The sequence below is a fragment of the Heptranchias perlo genome, chromosome 20 (assembly GCF_035084215.1).
Source record: "Heptranchias perlo isolate sHepPer1 chromosome 20, sHepPer1.hap1, whole genome shotgun sequence".
Taxonomy (NCBI): Eukaryota; Metazoa; Chordata; class Chondrichthyes; order Hexanchiformes; family Hexanchidae; genus Heptranchias; species Heptranchias perlo.
Window position 1 is genome coordinate 7,851,013 of NC_090344.1, and position 19,365 is coordinate 7,870,377.

General features: G+C 43.4%; 5 non-coding genes across 5 annotated transcripts; 2 read left to right on the top strand and 3 right to left on the bottom strand.

Moving 5' to 3' along the window:
* Positions 1-487: 487 nt before the first annotated feature.
* trnai-aau (transfer RNA isoleucine (anticodon AAU)) lies at positions 488-561 on the bottom strand. Its single transcript has one exon. It is a non-coding gene; the product is annotated as a tRNA-Ile (tRNA).
* Positions 562-5,317: 4,756 nt separating this feature from the next.
* On the top strand, positions 5,318-5,399 carry trnas-cga (transfer RNA serine (anticodon CGA)). Its single transcript has one exon. It is a non-coding gene; the product is annotated as a tRNA-Ser (tRNA).
* Positions 5,400-9,783: 4,384 nt separating this feature from the next.
* Positions 9,784-9,857, bottom strand: trnat-agu (transfer RNA threonine (anticodon AGU)). Its single transcript has one exon. It is a non-coding gene; the product is annotated as a tRNA-Thr (tRNA).
* A 4,139-nt stretch (positions 9,858-13,996) lies between these two features.
* On the top strand, positions 13,997-14,085 carry trnap-agg (transfer RNA proline (anticodon AGG)). The gene is given in 2 exon segments: positions 13,997-14,032; positions 14,050-14,085. It is a non-coding gene; the product is annotated as a tRNA-Pro (tRNA).
* A 4,778-nt stretch (positions 14,086-18,863) lies between these two features.
* On the bottom strand, positions 18,864-18,945 carry trnas-gcu (transfer RNA serine (anticodon GCU)). The gene has a single exon. It is a non-coding gene; the product is annotated as a tRNA-Ser (tRNA).
* Positions 18,946-19,365: the final 420 nt, after the last annotated feature.

Consider the following 19,365-nt stretch of genomic DNA (forward strand, 5'->3'; position numbering starts at 1 on the left):
GACTCAGTTTGTAATGTGTGTCAGTAAACATACCCTGATACTGAGTGACACAGATTGCAATGTGTGTCAGTAAACATACCCGGATACTGCGTGACACGGATTGTAATGTGTGTCAGTAAACACACCCTGACACTGAGTGACACAGATTGCAATGTGTGTCAGTAAACATACCCGGACACTGAGTGACACAGGTTGTAATGTTTGTCAGTAAGCATACCTGGAAGAATGGTCCCGGAAATGGAAAGAAATGGAGAGATAGGAAAAGAGACAGTCAGAAAGAGATGGAGACACGGAAAGGTGAGTGAGAAATGAAGGTTAAATGAAAAATGAGCGGAAAGATTTTTTTTCTCCGCCCCAGGGGCAAAGGTATATCAAACATTGTAATGAATGCTATTCCAAAAACGATTCCTTTTGAATTTTGCATGAACTTCCTTGTTTGTGAAGTCTGGATTTTCAAAGTCACTCAAATAATGTCATAAATTACTGATGGCCCGGAAGGGGATCGAACCCGCGACCTTGGCGTTATTAGCACCACGCTCTACCCAACTGAGCTAACCGGCCATTTTTTTTTTCTTACGGCAATCGGTTTGGGGCACTCATTGGGTGGTCTGTGTTTTACTTCTTGCACTGCGTTGTTCGGTTATTGCACGAACATTGAACACACCACATCCCTTAAACATTGTTACTTGTTTCTGCATAAAACTGGCAAGGGTGTAAATCGAAATTAACAGATAAGGAGCACTTTAATGCGACAAATTTAATTCTGGTAAAAATTATGTTCTGAACATTGAAAGCCCACCCCTGAAACACTGCCCCGCTGTGAAAACAGTGGGCAGGACACTGAGGGACTGCGAAAATTGTGTGCTGAGTTTTCCGCAGTGCAATGCTTGTCATGTTCGCCTTTTACGTGAAAAAGCTCTATTTCAGTTCCCGCATAAAAACATAGTTTTGAGGAACTTGCTTCGGATAAGCCTCCAGTCGTCAACTTGTGCTTCGAGAAGGGACAATTCTTGTTCCTTCCTGTTAACTTTAACAACGGCTGTACCAAATTCCAAGTGTCATAAACTATCAATATTTGAAACCAGACCCTTAAATGCAGTCTGGAAAGTGGAAAACGGTGAAAGTGCATCACATACAAAACACAAAAACTTATTTAAGGTTTCACTATCCATGTTAGTATTTCCGTGATTCTGCAGCACAAAGTTATCGGTTACAACAATTATTCATCTTTCACAGAATTTCATTAGTTTCATCAATTAATTTAATAACGTTCTTTGGTTACTGCAACCACAAGCTTTAGCTCGGTGAAAAATTAATGTTGTTAATCATGCGATGTGATGTTTTTCTCTGGCACAATCATTTAGCGCGTTCGGCTCTTAACCCAAAATTTGTTGGTCCAATGACCCCCAAGGGACGATACAATATCCTGGATTTCAATGCGTGTTTTCACTGTAAGAAAATGCACCATAAATGAATTTGATGAAAAGAGACTAATATTGTTGACTTGAAATAGTTAGTGTCCAACTTGACATTGCACCACATCGGAATCGAAATTCAGATTCGGGGCCAGAAAAGCAGATGATGCACGGAGGCAGAGGGCAAGGCTGAAGTATTAAATGAGTACTTTGCATCTGTCTTCACCAAGGAAGAAGAAGCTGCCAGAGTCAGTAAAAGAGGAGGTCGTGGAGATACTGGATGGGATAAAAATTGATAAAGAAAAGGTACTAGAAAGGCTGGCTGTACTTAAAGTGTGTAAGTCACACGGTCCGGATCGGATGCATCCTTGGTTTCTGAGGGAAGTAAGGGTGAAAATTTCAGAGTTGCTGGCCATAATCTCCAATCGTCCGTAGATATGGGGGTGGTGCCAGACGACTGGAAAATCTCAAATGTTACTCCCTTTTTAAAAACGTGTGCAAGGATAAACCCAGCAACGACAGGACAGTCAGTTCAAACTCGGTGGCAGGGAAGCTTTTGGAAACGATAAATACGGGATAACAATAACAGCCAGTTCGACAAGTGTAGATTAATAAAGGAAAGCCATCACGAATTTGTTAAAGGCAAATCGTGTTTAACTAACTTGATTGAGTTTTTCGATGAAGTAAAGTGCCACATAATATGCTTCTCAGCAAAATCGAAGCCCATGGAATAAAAGCATGGATACTAAATTGGATAAATGACAGGAAACAAACAGTCGTGGTGAAAGTATTTTTTTTCGGACTGGAGGAAGGTAGACAGTGTTGTTTCCCAGGGGTCGGGACTAGGACCACTGCTTTTTGATATATATTAATAAATTGGACTTGTCCGGACAGGAACAATTTCAAAATTCGCAGATAACACAAAACTAGTAATTGGAGTAAACAGTGAAGAGGATACTAATAGTCTTCAAGAGTACACAGACGGGCTGGTGGAATGGGCGGACACATGGCAGATAACATTTAATGCAGAGAAGTGCGAAGTGATATATTTTGGCAGGAAGAATGGGGAGAGGCAATATAAACTAAATGATACAATTCTAAATGAGGTGCGGGAATAGAGAGTCCTGGGTGCATATGTGCACACATCTTTGAAGGTGGCAGGACAGGCTGAGAAAGTGGTTCTGGGCTTTATAAATAGAGACATGGAGTACAAAATCAAGAAAGTTATGTTGAACCTTTATAAAACACTGGTTCGTCGACAACCAGAGTATTGTGTCCAATTCTGGGCACCGCATTTTAGGAAGGATGTGAAGGCCTCAGGGAGCATGCAGAAAAGATTTACTGGAATTGTTCCAGGGATGAGGGACTTCAGTTACGTGGACAGACTGGAGAAGTTAGGATTGTTCTTAGAGCAGAGTCGGTTGAGAGGAGATTTGATAGAAGTGATCAAAATCATGAAGGGTTTTGAAAAAGTAAATAAAGAGAAGCTGTTCCCATTGGCAGAAAGGTCGAGAACCAGACGACACAGATTTAAGGTGATTGGCAAAAGAAACCAAAGGCGAAATGAGTAAAACTTTTTTACGCAGAGACTTGTTATGATCTAGAACGTGCTGCCTGAAACGATGGAAGCAGATTCAATCGTGGCTTTCACAAAGGAATGGGATAAATACTTGAAGGGAAAAAATTGCAGGGCCACGTGGAAAGAGCGGGGGAATGAGACGAACTGGATTGCTCTGACAAAGAGATAGCACGGTCTGGATGGGCCGAATTGACTTCCTTCTGTGCTGTAATCATTCTATGATTCGATGATTGGATGGACAGAGCGGTCTAAAAGGATAGGCGATCGGTTGTGGGGAGCAGGGAAACTTTCGACTGGTTGCACGGCTGTGTTACTGACGGCTCGTTGGTCTCGGATTATGGTTTTCACTTTGGGCGTTTCACTAATTGATATGTGAGAGGTCCGGGGTTCAAAATCCCGGACGAGCCCTCCTGTGTCACTATTTTCAGTGGAAATTCGTTCATTTATTTTTCACATCTTTTCAGCGTTGCAGAATACAGGATTGACTTAATTCCAGAGCATGTTTGACGTTTCGTGGCTCGAATGCAGAGGGTTTGTCGACGCAACACCACATAGCGAAAGGAAAATGTCTCAACGTGGTGTGCAGATTGAAGCTGAATGTGAATCTATCTCTTTTCAGGGGTGCAGAAAGAAAATGCTCCTTCATCGGCCGGGAATCAATCCCCGTCTCCTCGGGTGGCAGGTGAGAATTCTACCAGTGAAACAGCAACGTCCGGACGGTCGCGGCTGCATGTGTCCAGTTGGAAACCTGTCTGAAAGAACATATAGTCTCACAAATCTCCTGTGAGTACCCTGTGCATTCTGAATAACAGCCGTGCATCAAAGGCGCTCGCAGCTGCGGTAGTCGCGTGGTTCAGACGTTAGATCTGAAACCCAATGGGGTATTCCGGCAGAAGTTGGAATCGTGCTATCGGCGCTATTGTGTAAAGTTTTGTTCAATGCTCAAATAAATATGATCTGGAGATAACGGGCTGCAATTCCTTCCCTCAGAGAGATACTCCACCGCGGCAGATCATTTTAACTGGGAGCCCAGTGGTCACTTGCAAAATATCAAGATACGTGAAGGGAACTTCACAATGTTCCACAACTGTCCAAAACTGGGCACCACACTTTATAAAGGATGTGAAGGCCTCAGAGAGGGTGCAGAAATATTTACTGGAATGGTTCCAGGGATGAGGTCATCAGTTACGTGGGTAGACTGGAGAAGCTGGAGTTGTTCCCTTCGAGCAGAGAAAGTTGAGTGGAGATTTGATAGAAGTGTTCAAAATCATGACGGGTTTAGATAAAGTAAATTAAAAAAAACTGCTCCCGTTGGCGGAAGGGTTCGAGAACCAGAGGACGCAGATTTACGGTGGTTGACAAAAGAACCAAAGGCGAGAAAAGGAAAAACTTCTTAAACTAGCGAGTGGATATAATCTGGAATGCATCGCCTGAAAGGGTGGTAGAAGCAGATTTAATCCTTGTTTCTAAGAGGAATTGGATAAGTATTTGAAGGGAAAATAGTTGCAGGGATACGGGGAAAGAACAGGGGAATGGGACGATCTGGATTGCACTTAAAGAGAGCTGGCACAGGCTCGATGGGCCGAATGGCCTCCTTCTGTGCAGTGACGATTCTATGATTCTATATCTCCCAATCTCCATCGTAAATGCTGCGAACTTGACGTTAGGTTTTTTCGATACTTTTATCTCTCGATCTCTCTCTGTCTCTGTCTCTCTGTGTTTCCCCCTGATGGACTTCTCAGGCAGCCTTGAACGGTAAAAGCTGATCGAACCTGCGACACCAGCAGAGAAGGGTAAAGATCGAAAGACTGAGACGGGAGGAAAACTAAAAATCCAACCCAGATGATGAACTCGCAGATAATATCTACACATTAATGTCTCTTCGTCCTCATAGTGAAAACATCAGTAATTTTATTCCAGTGTAAAAAGAAAGAAAGTCTTGTCTTTAAAAAGCGCTTTTCAAGACCTCAAGACCTCCCAAAGCGCTATACAGCCAATGAGGTATTTTTGAAGTGTCGTCACTGTATTTCCTTGTGGGAGAGTGGATAATCTGCGGATGCCGAGGGAGACAACAATGTAACTTTCGAGAAATTAATTCTGAAAAGTCTCACTTGGCATGACAAGTCGCACATTCAAAACGAATGTGGTAAAGAGAGGCTAATATTGTTGATATGAAATAGTTAGTGTACAACTTCACATTGCTGTCCATCGGAATAGAAAAAGTGATTGGATGGATCGCAGGATGGCCGATCGGCGATGGGTTGCACCGAATTCTGCACTGGTTGCACCCTTTTGGTAGCAGTAGCTGTTTTGTTTTTGCATAGCTGCGATGGCCGAGTGGTTAAGGCGTTGGACTCGAAATCTAATGGGGTTTCCCTGTGCAGGTTCGAATCCTGCTCGTCGTGCTATTTCTTATAGATTTGTTCAATGATCAAACAAATAAGGACTGGAGTTGACGGACCGTGTTCCCTCCCTCAGAGAGATGATCCAGCGTGCAAATGCTTTCAATTCGGAGCCAATGGTCTCTTGCAGTGTTGCACGGCACGTGAAAGAATCTCCACCAAGCTCCATCTTAAATTCTGCTCGTTCGCAAAGCTTGATATTTATCCAATTTGTTTCCATACTTTAATCTCTCCCTGTCCCTGTCTCTTGACTCTCTGAATTTTCCCCTGATGGACTTCTCAGGTTTTCTTGAACGGCCAAGGATGGTCGAACCTGCAACACCAGCAGAGAAGGGTAAAGACGGAAAGACTGAGACGGGGGAGAAGCAAAGGTGCAACCCAGTTGATGTATTCGGAGCTATTGTCCACACATTTATGTCTCTTCGACCTCACAGTGAAAAAAATCAGCAATTTGAATACAGTGCACTTATGGTAGAGTGTTTAAATGCGAGTGTTGAGACAGACACCAATCGAACCGTTGCCATGGTGATGATCGAATCTAAACACTAGACCACAAGGAAACGCTGAAAATTCTTTGGTGCGAACAAGCAGCCCAACGCGGCATTTCCTACTTGCCTCTTTGTAATTCAGGTCATTATCGTGCGAGACAAGCTGCCCGCAAAAAAATGGCATTTTCTGTTCAAACTACTATCGCGACAGAAGGTGATGTTCAGGCAATGACAGCACCAAGTGCAAGTAGGCATGTACATGAAATGGAAAGTGAGGTAAAATACTACCACAAGCTGCTGATGGACATGTTTCCATTTCCAAAATTCACGAACCTGAATGCAGCTCCTGGGAAAACTGCAAGGCCACGCAGGTCCATCATGAATCATTTGAAGCAACTGGCAGTTTAAAGTGGCATCTCCTCCTGCTTCTGTCGGGGGTGAAGGAGAGACACCGTCGTTATAAACGTACAGTTTGATTTTGTACAGAACTGTACAGAGAAGGAGCACATATACTGGGGCTGTGAGATATTCTATATTATTCATATTTAACCACAAGAATATCCGCAGTCAGAAGCTGAAAAGAAGGGAGAGATAAGAGGCCTGAGAATAAACACAGAGCTGAATGAATCACGGAAGAGTGAAAGAAAAGTAAATCTTACCAGTTCTGCTGTGTTCCGTGCGCAATCTTGGGCGCTCCCCGATGGACTGATGGTGAGAATTCAATGCTCCCACCAACGCATGAGTTCGATTCCAAGTCAGCGAATTAACTTTAGCAAAAGTTATTAAATTAATTACATGAAACTAATTAAACCCTGTTGGTAGATGAATGACTGTTTTATTCACCATTAATCAAACGATAACTTTCTATTTCATACTGAAGGAGATGTTGACGTGGTTACCGAGAGACAGTCAAAACTTTAATCAGATTTTTATGCTTTGCAGGTGATCAAATTTCATCATTTTATAGACTGTATCTTAAGGGTATGATTAAAGCTCAGTGCAGCTGTTGTTAAATTTAAAATGAATAGGAAATTGTCGCCTTTTATTACAAGAACGCCCGAACCGGTTCTCCGATCAAGATGAAAGCAACACAACGAGGAACATCTGATACAAAAATTCCCACCGTTTTGCTTTTCCAACATAAAGGGTGTGACATTTATTCTCTGAACTTAGAAACAGTCTGGTCTCGCTCACTACAGAAATCTCCATGTCACAGCGAACCCGCTCTCCTGCAGCTGGTGCGGCCTCCCTTCGGGCCTTTCGGGGACTTGTCTGCCAAGGAGAATTGTAATTTTCTTGCTTCCAAAAAATACATTGAAACCCTGGAACTTTGAGGCGATGAATCCTGAGGAAAAATCAAATAACAGCTCGAACCATCAAACTTCCGTGCAAACCGACAGCACCAACGAGACAGGCGAAGAGGTCACTTGTTAAACCAATAATTAATTGGGCTAAACTTTGAGTTTGCAGCGACCAATATAACAACTGTCTACAGTCAGTCCAAAATGAATGGTTGAAGCTTGTAGGAATGAAAATCCAAACAGCCGGTCTTCACTCTTAAACCAGCAACTATGAAGAAAAACATGCCGGAGAAATACTCGCTTTCAGTGCGGTGACACTGGGCCAGAGTAAAGCTCAGTTAATGTGATTGGTGAGTGGCTGGAGGGTGGATTTCGAACTCCTGACCGATTGCACTGTGCATTTTCCAGATCTGCTTGGAGCACCAATCCCTTCAATTCATCACTTACAGGGACAATTCGATTCTCGGTTTCTTTTGGCTGACGCTTGGTGAAATTTTACAAATTGGAAGCGATCAGTGTCAAAGCTAAACACGTCACCGACATGCTCGCAGATACAAAGCGGCCACACTCTGCTTCAGCAAGATGAAAGCCGAGAGCGATTTCACGGTCAAATATAATGTCGAACAAAACTTATTCAAAGAAAGTGCAGGTCGTTGAGTTGCCTTTAAATTCCTGATTGTTCGCATTGAACTTCTTCCCATTGCGTTTGAGAGCCACGTGGGGCGATTTGGGGACTTCATTTCATTTTATGCAGAAGTTTCAAATGCAGTTCAAGGTCAAAAGTCCTGGGACCACTGTTGTTCACAATTTATCGGTGCTGGGACCACTGTTGTTCGCAATTTATCGGTTCTGGGATCACTGTTGTTCACAATTTATCGGTTCTGGGATCACTGTTGTTCACAATTTATCGGTGCTGGGACCACTGTTGTTCTCAATTTATCAGTGCTGGGTTCACGGTTGTTCACAATTTATCAGTGCTGGGACCACTGTTGTTCTCAATTTGTCGGTGCTGGGTCCACTGTTGTTCACAATTTATCGGTGCTGGGACAACTGTTGTTCACAATTTATCGGTGCTGGGACAACTGTTGTTCACAATTTATCGGTAATGGGACCACTGTTGTTCACAATTTTGTCAGTGCTGGGACGACTGTTGTTCACAATTTATCGGTGCTGGGACAACTGTTGTTCACAATTTATCGGTGCTGGGACCACTGTTGTTCACAATTTATCGGTGCTGGGACAACTGTTGTTCACAATTTATCGGTGCTGGGACCACTGTTGTTCACAATTTATCGGTGATGGGACCATTGTTGTTCGCAATTTACAAAAATGATTTAGTCATAGGAATCGGAAATACAATTTCAAAATTGACAGACAGCACATAATTGGGAGCTGTAGTTAATGCAAAGGAAAAATGCGAAAAATACAGGAAGACGTCAGTAAACTTGCAAAATGGGCGTGTAAATGGCAAATTAGTTTCAATATTTATTGTGTATTCCCTTGCCTTGTTTGCCCTCCCTAAATGCATTACCTCATTCTCCAGATTGAATTGCATTTGCCACTATTCTATCCACCTGTCCATTCCACTGATATCTTCCTGCAGTCCACAGCTTCCCTCCTCACCATCAACCACACGACCAATTTTTCCATCTTCTGCAAAATTGTTAATAATACCCCGTACGTTTAAATCCAAATCAATGATCTGTGCTACGAAAAGCAGCGACCTAGTACGGATCCCTGCGGAACCCCACTTGAGACAGCCTTGCAGTCACAAAAACACCCATCGACCATTGCTTCCTGCCACTCAGTCAATTTTGGGTCAACATGCCAATTTCCCTTGGATCCAATGGACTTTTACACTTTTGACCAATCTGCCATGTAGGACTTTGTCAAAAGCCTCGCGAAAATCTATGTAGACTACATAAAACGCACTACCCTCATCCACCTTCCTTGATACCTCCAAAAAAATTCAATTCAAACGACCTTCCCTTAACAAATCCATGCTGACTGCCCTTCATTAATCCGTCCCTTTCTAAATGAAGATTAATACTTACCCCCAGAATTGTGCTCAATATCGAGGTGAGGCTGACTGGCCTGCAATAATTCGATCTATTCCTTTCTCCCTTTTTAAACAACGGTACAACTTCAGCAGTCCTCCAATCCTCCGGCATCACACCTGCAGCCAGGGAGGATTGGAAAATGATGGTCAGAGCCTCCGATATTTCCTTCCTTGCTTCTGTTGACAGCCTGGGATGTATTTCATCCGGGCCTGGCGATTCAGGTGGAGTGAGTTTGGGACTTCCTTTCCCTCTTTGCAAACGTTTGCACCGCAGGTCAAGATCACAAGTCCAGGTCCAAATTAGGACTACTTCCGGGTTTGAACCTCAAATCGTGAATTATACCACGACCCCAACGAGCCCAGAAACAAGAACGTGTCTTCAAATTAACGTGTCACAGACACATTCTATGAGAGGTCTGTCTGCACAATGAAAGGGCGTTTTTGAACAGTCATTCGGTTATCCGTTTCCTCCTGAACAAACACCACAGTGTTATTTTGTCGCTCAATTCCACAAATTAGGTAAAATAACCAGCTGCACAAGGCACTGCTGGGAGTTGAACCCAGGATCTTCTGTTTACTGGACAGACGCTTTAACCAACTAAGCCACAGCGCCAATTGATGACACTGTGTCTCCACCTCCTCTCATTAATATCTATCAGCGACACTTCACTGTTGGGGGTTCAGGCCGTTTTATCTTTGTCTGTTTTGCTTGTCCGTTCACCTGTGCATTCCGACACTAACTGGATTTCTCGCTGTGTTTATCTTTGTGTATCCATCAGTGCGTTGATACACGGATGATTATATGTGATTGTATTTGTTACATTAAATAAATTCGGGGATCAGACAATTCTCGCTCTGACATTGGAGAACTATTGAGCCGAACTTTACAGCGAAGTGTTGTTTATTGTGGTGCTGAAACTGAAAAAAAGCGTAAGAGGAGCAAAAAGGGAAAAGGAGAAAAACTTGTGAGGGAAAATGAGGACAACTCTCAAGGTTTTTCCAAATATATTAAGAGAACGAAGGGAGGCTTGGAGTAATGTGGGCCGCTTGAAGACAGGTGGAGGTGATGTTGTAATTGAAAATCAGGAAATGGCAGAGTTGCGAAATATTTACTTTGCATCGGACGTCACAAAAATTGATGAGGCTAAAAGCAGAGACACGAGGAAAACTGTTAATAAATCAAGGGGTTTCGTTTTAGTAAAATAATGGCAATGGAGAAAATAATTAGGCTAAAGATAGACAAATCTCCACGACCTGATGTTTACCATCCCAGGGGATTGAAAGGAACAAGTGAGGAAATTGTACATGCTTTGTCATGATCGATCAAAACTCTCTTGATTTAAGAATTGTTATTTAATGAAGCGCATCTTGATTGGAGGCTTCTGTTTGAGAAAGATCTCGAAGTGATAATTGAGAGACCGAAAATGAAGCTGTTTGGCAGGAGCGCTGATGCTGTCGGTTGTTCGCTGCTCTCGTGTTGCACAATTGTTAAGGGTGCGTTACTTATTTATAGCAGTATGGGCTCCAGAAATGACCAGGTTGTGAGTTCGAGCGTCTTCTAAAACAATCAAACCTTTTACTCCGAACATTTTGACTGGAGTTCAAGTTACAACTGGTATGTTCCATAACGCGTCTACTTCTTAGTTTTCCCATGTGGGCTCTTGGGTTCCTCCGGCCTGCCGTCTTGCAATAGCAGGTGCCAGTTTACTTGTTCATAGCGGGAGAGGGGGCTTTTAGCGGCAGCTCATATGGCAAAGGGGCCGGTACGAGATCTTTAAATCTAAAGAACCAAACAAACAATTCTTCTTTTCGTTAAGCCGATATTCATCGGTTGGAAGTTTCGTGTTGGCAAAATTTTGAAGGGAAATATGCTGCCTGGTGTCACTGTGTAACGGGTGAAATTATTCAGCTTCCAGATGTTAATACGCTGAAAAGTCGAGAGGCCTTTTCCAGCTCCCGTGTGGGACAAGTTCAGCTTTTGTGCCGATGGTTAAAGTGTTATTTTAATTGGTGCTGACGAATGACAAGAAATTTGGCACAAACAAGAAGAATTGTAAACTCACGAGTTCACTCTCCATGTTTCTTACATCATGTTCAACAGGAACAAGGATTCTCCTCAACACGTTGCTGAGAATTTTATCAAACGGACCTCACCCTTGCTCGCCGGCTGCAGGGATGATTCAGAGATCTCCCATGAATATGTACGATGGGAGCTTATGTAGTCTCGAGCCTGGGTAGCTCAGTCGGTAGAGTATCAGAATTTCAAAGTGGGCAGTGAGCTGAAGGTCCAGCGTTTAACTCCCTGTCCAGGCTCCAAATTTCGGAATAGCTGGCAAGCTGTCACTTTGCAGCGGGACCTGCTATGTGTTGTCAAAGTTTCGGAAGTATCCTTTTTCCCAGTGTGGGCAGTAATGTGATGTCTGAAGCGGTTCCCCATCAGGAATTCTAGTTCACTGTATTAATTTCGCAACACTCATTAAACTCTGTAAAAAAGACGAATGCTTGTTCAAATCGCCATTAATCAACCAGTAACTTTCTGTTTCCGGCTGAATGAAATGCTAACTTTTTTATGCTCTCATTCACCAGGCCGAAATTAGGGAGTTCAGAGGGGAAGAGAAAAAGGAAATGAGAGGCAAAGAGAAATATGACTATGGACTGACGGCCAACATAAAAGGGAATCCAAAAGTTTTCTGCAGGCTTGTAAACAGTAAACGGGTAGTAAGCGTAGGCGAGAGGCGGATTCGGCCCGATCAAGGAGATCTACTCATGGAGGCAGAGGTACCAAATGAGTACTTTGCATCTGCCTTTACCAAGGAAGAAGATGCTGCCAGAGTCTCAGCAAAGGAACTTATAGTTGAGATACTGGATGGTCTAAAAATTGATAAAGAAGAGGCACTTGAACGGCTGGCTGTACTTAAAGTAGGTAAATCACCTGTTCCGGATGGGATACATGCTGGTTTGCTGAGGGAAGTAAGGGTGGAAATTGCAGAGGTACTGGCCATAATCTATCAACATCCTTAGATATGTGGGTGGTGCCAGACGACTGGAGAATTGCAAAGGTTGCACCCTTGTTCAGAAATGGGTGCTCGGATAAACCCAGCAAATATAGGCCAGTCAGTTTAACCTCAGTGGTGGGGAAACTTTTAGAAACGATAATCCGGGACAGAATTAACAGTCACTTGGTCGAGGGTGAATTGATTAGGGAAAGCCAGCACGGATTTGTTAAATACAAATCGTGCTTAACTAACCTGTAAGAGTTTTTGATGAGGTAACAGAGAGGATAGATGAAGGCAATTCAGTTGATGCGGTGTATATAGACTTTCAAAAGGTGTTTGATAAAGTGCTGCGTGGTAGGCTTATCATCAAGAAAGGGACAGGAAACAGAGATTACTGGGGAACGGTTCTTTTTCGAACTGGAGAGAGTTGTACAGTGGTGTTCCCCAGGGATCAGTGCTCGGACCACTGCTTTTCTTGATATATATCAATGACTTGGACTTTAGTGCACAGGGCACAATTTCAAAATTTGCAGATGAAACAAACCTTGGAAGGGTAGTAAACAGTGTTAAGGACAGTGATAGACTTCAAATGACATAGACAGGCTGGTGGCATGGGCGGAGACGTGGCAGATGAAATTTAACGCTGAAAAATGCGAAGTGATACATTTCGGTTGGAAGAACGAGGAGAGGCAATATAAACTCCAGGGCACAAATGTGAAAGCAGTACAGGAACAAAGAGAGGTTCATGTGTACAAATAGTTGAATGTGGCAGGGCAGGTTGAGAAAGCTGTTAAAAAGCATTCGGGGTCCTGGGCTTTATAATTAGATGTATAGAGTGCAAAATTATAGAAGTCAGGATGAAACATTATTACACACTGGTTCGAACACAACTGAAGTATTGTGTCCGGTTCGGGACACCGCACTTCAGGAAAGATGTGAAGGCCTTGGAGGGGGAGCAGAAAAAAAATACCAGCATAATTGCAGGGATGAGGGACTTTAGTTACGTGGTTAGACTGGAGAATCTGAGGTTGTTCTGCTCGGAAAAGAGACGGTTTTGTGGAGATTTGATAGAGGTATTCAAAATCATGAAGGATCTCGACATAGAAGATGGAGAGAAACTGTTCCCATTGGCGGAAGGGTCAAGAACCAGAGGACATCGGTTTCAGGTGATTGGCAAAATAACCAAAGGTGACATGAGGAAAACCTTTTTCACACAGCAAGAGGTTCGGATCTGGAATGCGCTGCCCGAGGGTGTGATGGAGGCAGATTCAATCATGGCCTTTAAAAGGGAACTGGATAAGTACTTGAAAGGAAAAAAAATGCAGGGCTTCGGGGAAAGGCGGGGGAGTGTTTCTAGCTGGATTGCTCTTGCAGACAGCGAGCACGGACTCGATGGGCCGAATGGCCTCTTTCCTTGCTGCAGCCTTTCCATGATTCAACTCAATGTGCATGAGGCGATGCAAAGGGAACAGAGCGTGCCGCAAATCGACACACCTCTCAGTATCCTCCCAAGCAATGTAGTTTGAGAGCAAATAATTCTGAAACGTCTCACTTGACAACTCAAGTCGTGCACTCGAAACCAATTTGGTAAAGGGAGACAAATATTGGTGATTGGAAATATTTAGTGTGCAACTTGATATTGATGGACACCGGAGCAGAAAACGAGATTGGATGCACAGACGTGGTCTGAAAGGATGGCCGATCGGCTGTGGGAGGCAACGAACTTTTACACTGGCTGCATAGCTGAAATAGTAGCGGCTCGTTGGTCTAGGGGTATGATTCTCGCTTAGGGCGTTTCATTGAGTGATATGCGAGAGGTCCCGGGTTCAAATCTCGGACGAGCCCTCCTTTTAGTGAAAAGTCACCAATTGGCTTCTGACATCTTTTCAGTGTTGCTGTTGGTTGAACTGAATGAAATCCAGAGTGTGTTTGAGCTCCAGTGGACTCATTGCCGAAGTTTCGTCGGCGCAACACAAGTGAAGGAAATAAAATGTCTCAAGATGATGAGGAGATTGAAGCTGAATTTGGATTTTTCCCAATTCAGGCGGATATTAGATGACGGGATAGAAAGTCACATATCCAAGTTTGCCGATGACACCAAGATGGGCAGCATTGCAAGCAGTGCAGATGGAAACATAAAATTACAGAGAGGCATTAATATAATAAATGAATGGGTAAAATTGTGGCAAATCGATATCAATTTAGTCAAGTGTGAGGTCATCCACTTTGGACCAAAAAGGATCGATCAGAATACTTTGTAAATGGTGAAAAGCTCGAAACAGTGGAGGTCCAAAAAGACTGATGTGCCCATCTACATACATCATTAAAATGTCATTTAAGGTACAAAAAATAATCAAAAATGTTAATGGAATGTTGGTCTTTATATCTGGAGGAAGAGAATACAAGGGGCTAGGCATTATGCGACAGCCATACAAAGCCCTGGTTGGACCGCACCTGAAGTATTGTATTCAGTTCTGGGTAACGCACCAAAGGAAGGATATATTGGCTGTGGAGTGAGTGCAGCGTCGATTTACTAGAATGTTACCTGGACCCCAAGGGTTAAATTACGCGGAGAGATTACAGAAACTCGGGTTTACCTCGAATTTAGTCGATTAAGGGCTGATTTGATCGAACTTTTCAAAATATTAAGGGGAACTGATGGAGTAGATATAGAAAAACTATTTCCGCCGGTTAGGATGTCTAGGACTCGGGGACATAGCCTAAATATTCGGGTCAGGACTTTCAGGAGTGAAGTTGGGAAACACCTCTGCAAGCAAAGGGAGGTCGATGTTTGGAACTCTCTTCCGCAAACGGCAGTTGATGCGAGCTCAATTGTTCATGTTAAACCTGAGATTGATCGATTTTTGTTAACTGAAGTTATTAAGCGATACGGGGCTAAAGCGATTATATGGAGTTCGGTCATATATCAGCCATGATCTGTTTGAATTGCGGAACAGGCTCGAGGGGCGAAATGGCACACTTATATTCCTCAGATCCTCATTGGTGAGAATGATTCTGTATTGGCCGGAAATCGAACCAAAGTCTCCCGCATAAGAATTGAGAATTCGACCCCTGCACAACCAATGCGCGCGTTCTGAATAGCGGCCAGTGTCCATTTGGAATCCGATCTGAATGAACATGCCGTTTACAGCTGCGGTGGCCGAGTGTTTAAAGCGTTGGACTCAAAATTCAATTGAGGTTTTCCTGCGCAGGTTTGAATTCTGCTCGCAGAGCTTCTGTTTCAAGATCACTTCAGTGCTGAAATAGATTAATTGACCGCATTTATCTCTCTCCCAGAATGAGAGATTCCACAGCGTGGCCGGTGCTTTTAATTAGTGTCGGATCTTCTCTTGCAAGATTTCAAGACCCGAGAAGGAATCTCTCCCAATCTGTAACTTAAATTCTGCTAGTTTGCAAAACCTGACATTTTTACTCTTTATTTTCTTTGTCTGCATCTCTCTCTCTCTCCCTGTCTCTGTCTCTTGTCTCTCTGTTTTGTCCCGATGGACTTCTCAGGCTTCCTTGAACGGCGACAGCTGATCTCACCAGCAACAATAGCAGAGAATGTGAAAGGAAAAAAAAGACTGAGACAGTCGGAAAAGGAAAGGTGCAACCCAGCTGATAAATTGGTCGCTGATGTATCCACATTCATGGATCTTCGCTCTCATAGTGAATGAAAGCAGCAATTTGAGTAAAGTGTACTTATGGTGGAGTGTAAACTATGACGATGCCGAGACAGACGACAATGTCGTTTCAGAGTAATTCATTCTGTAAAGTGTTACTTGATAATACAAGTCGTACATTCAAAACAAATTTGATATATTTGATGTGATATAATTAGTGCAGAACTTGACATTGTACAAGAAAGCGGGATTCTATCGACAGAGCCTTCTGAAAGGATGGCGGATCGGCTGCGTGGCAGCGAAATTTTACAGTGGTTGCACGGCTCTGTTGCCAGTTGGTCTTTGGGTCTGATTCTCGCTCAGGGAGTTTCATTGGTTCAAATCCAGGATAAGCCCCGTTGTGTCCCCATTTTTAGTCAAAAATCACCAATTGGCTTCTCACATCTTTTCAGCGGTGCAGAAGGCAGGTTTGACTTATTTCCAGCAGAACATGTTTGAGCACCAGAGGACAGAATGCAAATGGTTTGTCCACGTAACACACGGAGACGAAATGAAGATAATCTTTCAAGAAGTTGGACAGATTGAAGCCGTCACATGAATTTATCCCAATTCAGGCGATCTCATGGGTGCAGAATACAAAAGGTAAAGGATGCTGCATTGTCCTGGAAACAAACTCATGGTTTACCGCCGGCAGGCAAGGGTTTCACACTGAGCCACCAATGCACACACCGCTGCAGACTGCACGTGTAACGTTGGATACATGTCTGGAACATGCAGACTGGCAGAATTCCGGTTTGTCCACCTCAAAAATTTCAAGAATTGCCTTCAAGCTGCACCTTAAAATCTGCTCAATCACAGAATTTGGAGATTTATACTATTTTTCTTTGCATGCATCTCGATATCTCTGTCTGCGTTTCTTCCCTCTCTGCCTTTCCCCCTGATGGACTTATCCAGCTTCTTTGAACGGCCAGACGGGTTTCTGGAACGCCCAGGTTTCCAGACTGTAGAATCTTCAGTCCATTTATTGTATTTCGACAGGATGATCTTTGCTATGTTTCCGTCTCCGTTTTCAGAAAATATAAGCCCAGATGGGATTTCATCTCCACGGGTCCCGTCACCTTCGGGTAATGGGAATGAACCCAATCTATCATTCGGTCTTAATATCTGTATTCTCATTGCTTAAGAATAAAATTACGGGGTTACAGTTATTTTGAGGACACATTTTAGAAATTAACACATAACAGACTTATTCGAAAACTAGAAGCACGTAATTAGCTAAAGGATAGGAGGCAGAGAGTCGTGGTGAACGGATGTTTTTCTGACTGGAGAGAAATATGCAGTGGGATCACCCAGGGGTCGGTATGAGGACTATTGCTTTTCTTGTTATATATACATGACTTGGATGTAGGAATAGGGAGTACAGTTTCGAAATTTGCGGATGATACAAAACTTGGCAACTTAGAGCATAGTGAGGAAGATAGTAGCAGACTTCAGGAGAACATGGACAGACTGGTGAAATGGGCAGTCACGTGACAGATTTAACGCCGATCAGTGTGAAGTCATGCACTTTTGGAAGAAGAACAAGAAGAGGCAGTATAATCTAAATGGGACAATTTATGGGGGTTGCAAGAGCAGAGGGACATGGGGGAGCATATTCACAAAACAGGGCAAGTTGATAAGGTAGTTAAAAAGCGTATGGGATATTTGGCTTTGTAAATGGGGGCATTGAATTTAAATACAAGGAAGTCACACAAAACGTTTACAAATCACTGGTTAGGCCTCAGCTGGAATATATTGTACACTTCTGGGCACCATACTATACGAAGGATGAAAAAGGATTGAAGGGGATTCAGAGCAGGTTGACCTGGATGATAACAGGGATGAGGGACTTCAGTTATTTGGAGAGATAGGAGAAGCTGGGATTATTCTCCTGACAGCAGAGATGGTGAACGGGAGACCAAAGAGAGGTATTCAAAATAATGAGGGGTTTTGAAATAGCAAGCAGGGAGAAATTGTTTCCTCTGGCAACTGGGTCGGTAACCAAAGATCATAGATTTAAAATAATTGTCAAAATAACCAGAGAGGAATTTAAGAGATTTTTTTTCAAACAGAGGGTTTGTTAAGATCAGGAACGCACTTCCTGAAACGGTGGTGGAAGCACATTCCACAGGATCATTCAAAAGGCAATTGGACATGTACTTGAAGAGGACTAATTTGCAGGGTTATGGGGAAAATCTGGGGTGTGGGTCTAATTTGGACAGGTCTTCTAAAAATAGCCGGCACAGGTACGATGGCCGAATGGCCTCCTTCTATGCTGTAAGATTCTATGATTCTATGATTACCTTCTGAATCGTTGGAATTGATAATATTTAGTGTTGTGGAGCCAAGAAAATTATAACCATGATATTCGGCTTCTCCATTCCCTTATGAATATCGCAGATTATAATGTCCAGGCGGGGTGGGACTGAATGGTGGATAGAGTGCGGAGATTGGGATGGAAGCCCAGCAGAATGAACTTGATGTCAACAGCAGGCGGTGAACCTTCTTCTCCAGAGAGGATCTTCATTTCAGTTCAGAAGGAAAAAGGTATCAAGATAATCGGGTGAAATAGACACGGAATGAACCGGGACTGACAGCACATCCCTTTGAAACAGACACAGACACGGAATGATCCAAGACTTACAGCACATCCCTTTTAAACAGACACAGACACGGAAAATTTCCATGACTGACAGCACATCCCTTTTACACCGATCGAGACACGGAATGATCCGGACATAAATCATAATTATGGTACATAAATTTATCTTACGTTGACTACAAGATTTACTCGTTTTACAACGACACCACTGTCCACTTTTATTATTCGCGACCTTGCAATCTCAATACCTTCTTGGTCGGAATTGTTGCTGATTTCAGCAAACAATGCAAAAACTTCCTTCTGCCGTTTGCCGACCTTCTGGATGGACTGAATGAAAGAAACAAGATTCAACATAACGTCGACGAGGATGAAAGTCGAACCCACGCGTGCAGAGCACAATGGATTAGCAGTCCATCGCCTTAACCACTCGGCCACCTCGTCGCATGCGCAAATTTGCGAAAGCTCCTTTATTCAAAATGAAAATACTGCCGATGTTGCCAAACTGAAATAAAACCGGACATCCTCAGCAGGTCAGGCAGAATCTTTCGATACAGAGTTAACATTTCATGTAGATGACCATCACATGATATTCTATTGCAATCCTGACTTGCGCCTTGCAGATGGTGGGACGGCTTTGCGGTGTCAGGAGGTGAGTTACTCGGCGCAGAATATCCAGCCTCTGACCTGCTCTTGTTGCCACAGCATTCAGCTGGCTGGTCCAGTTAACTTTCTGGTTCATGGTGACCACCTGGATGTTGATGGTGGGTGATTCCTGGAAAGATTCCAGGAATGAGGGGCTTTAGTTTCATGGATAGACTGGAGAAGCTGGGGTTGTTCTCCTTGGAATAGAGACAGCTGCGA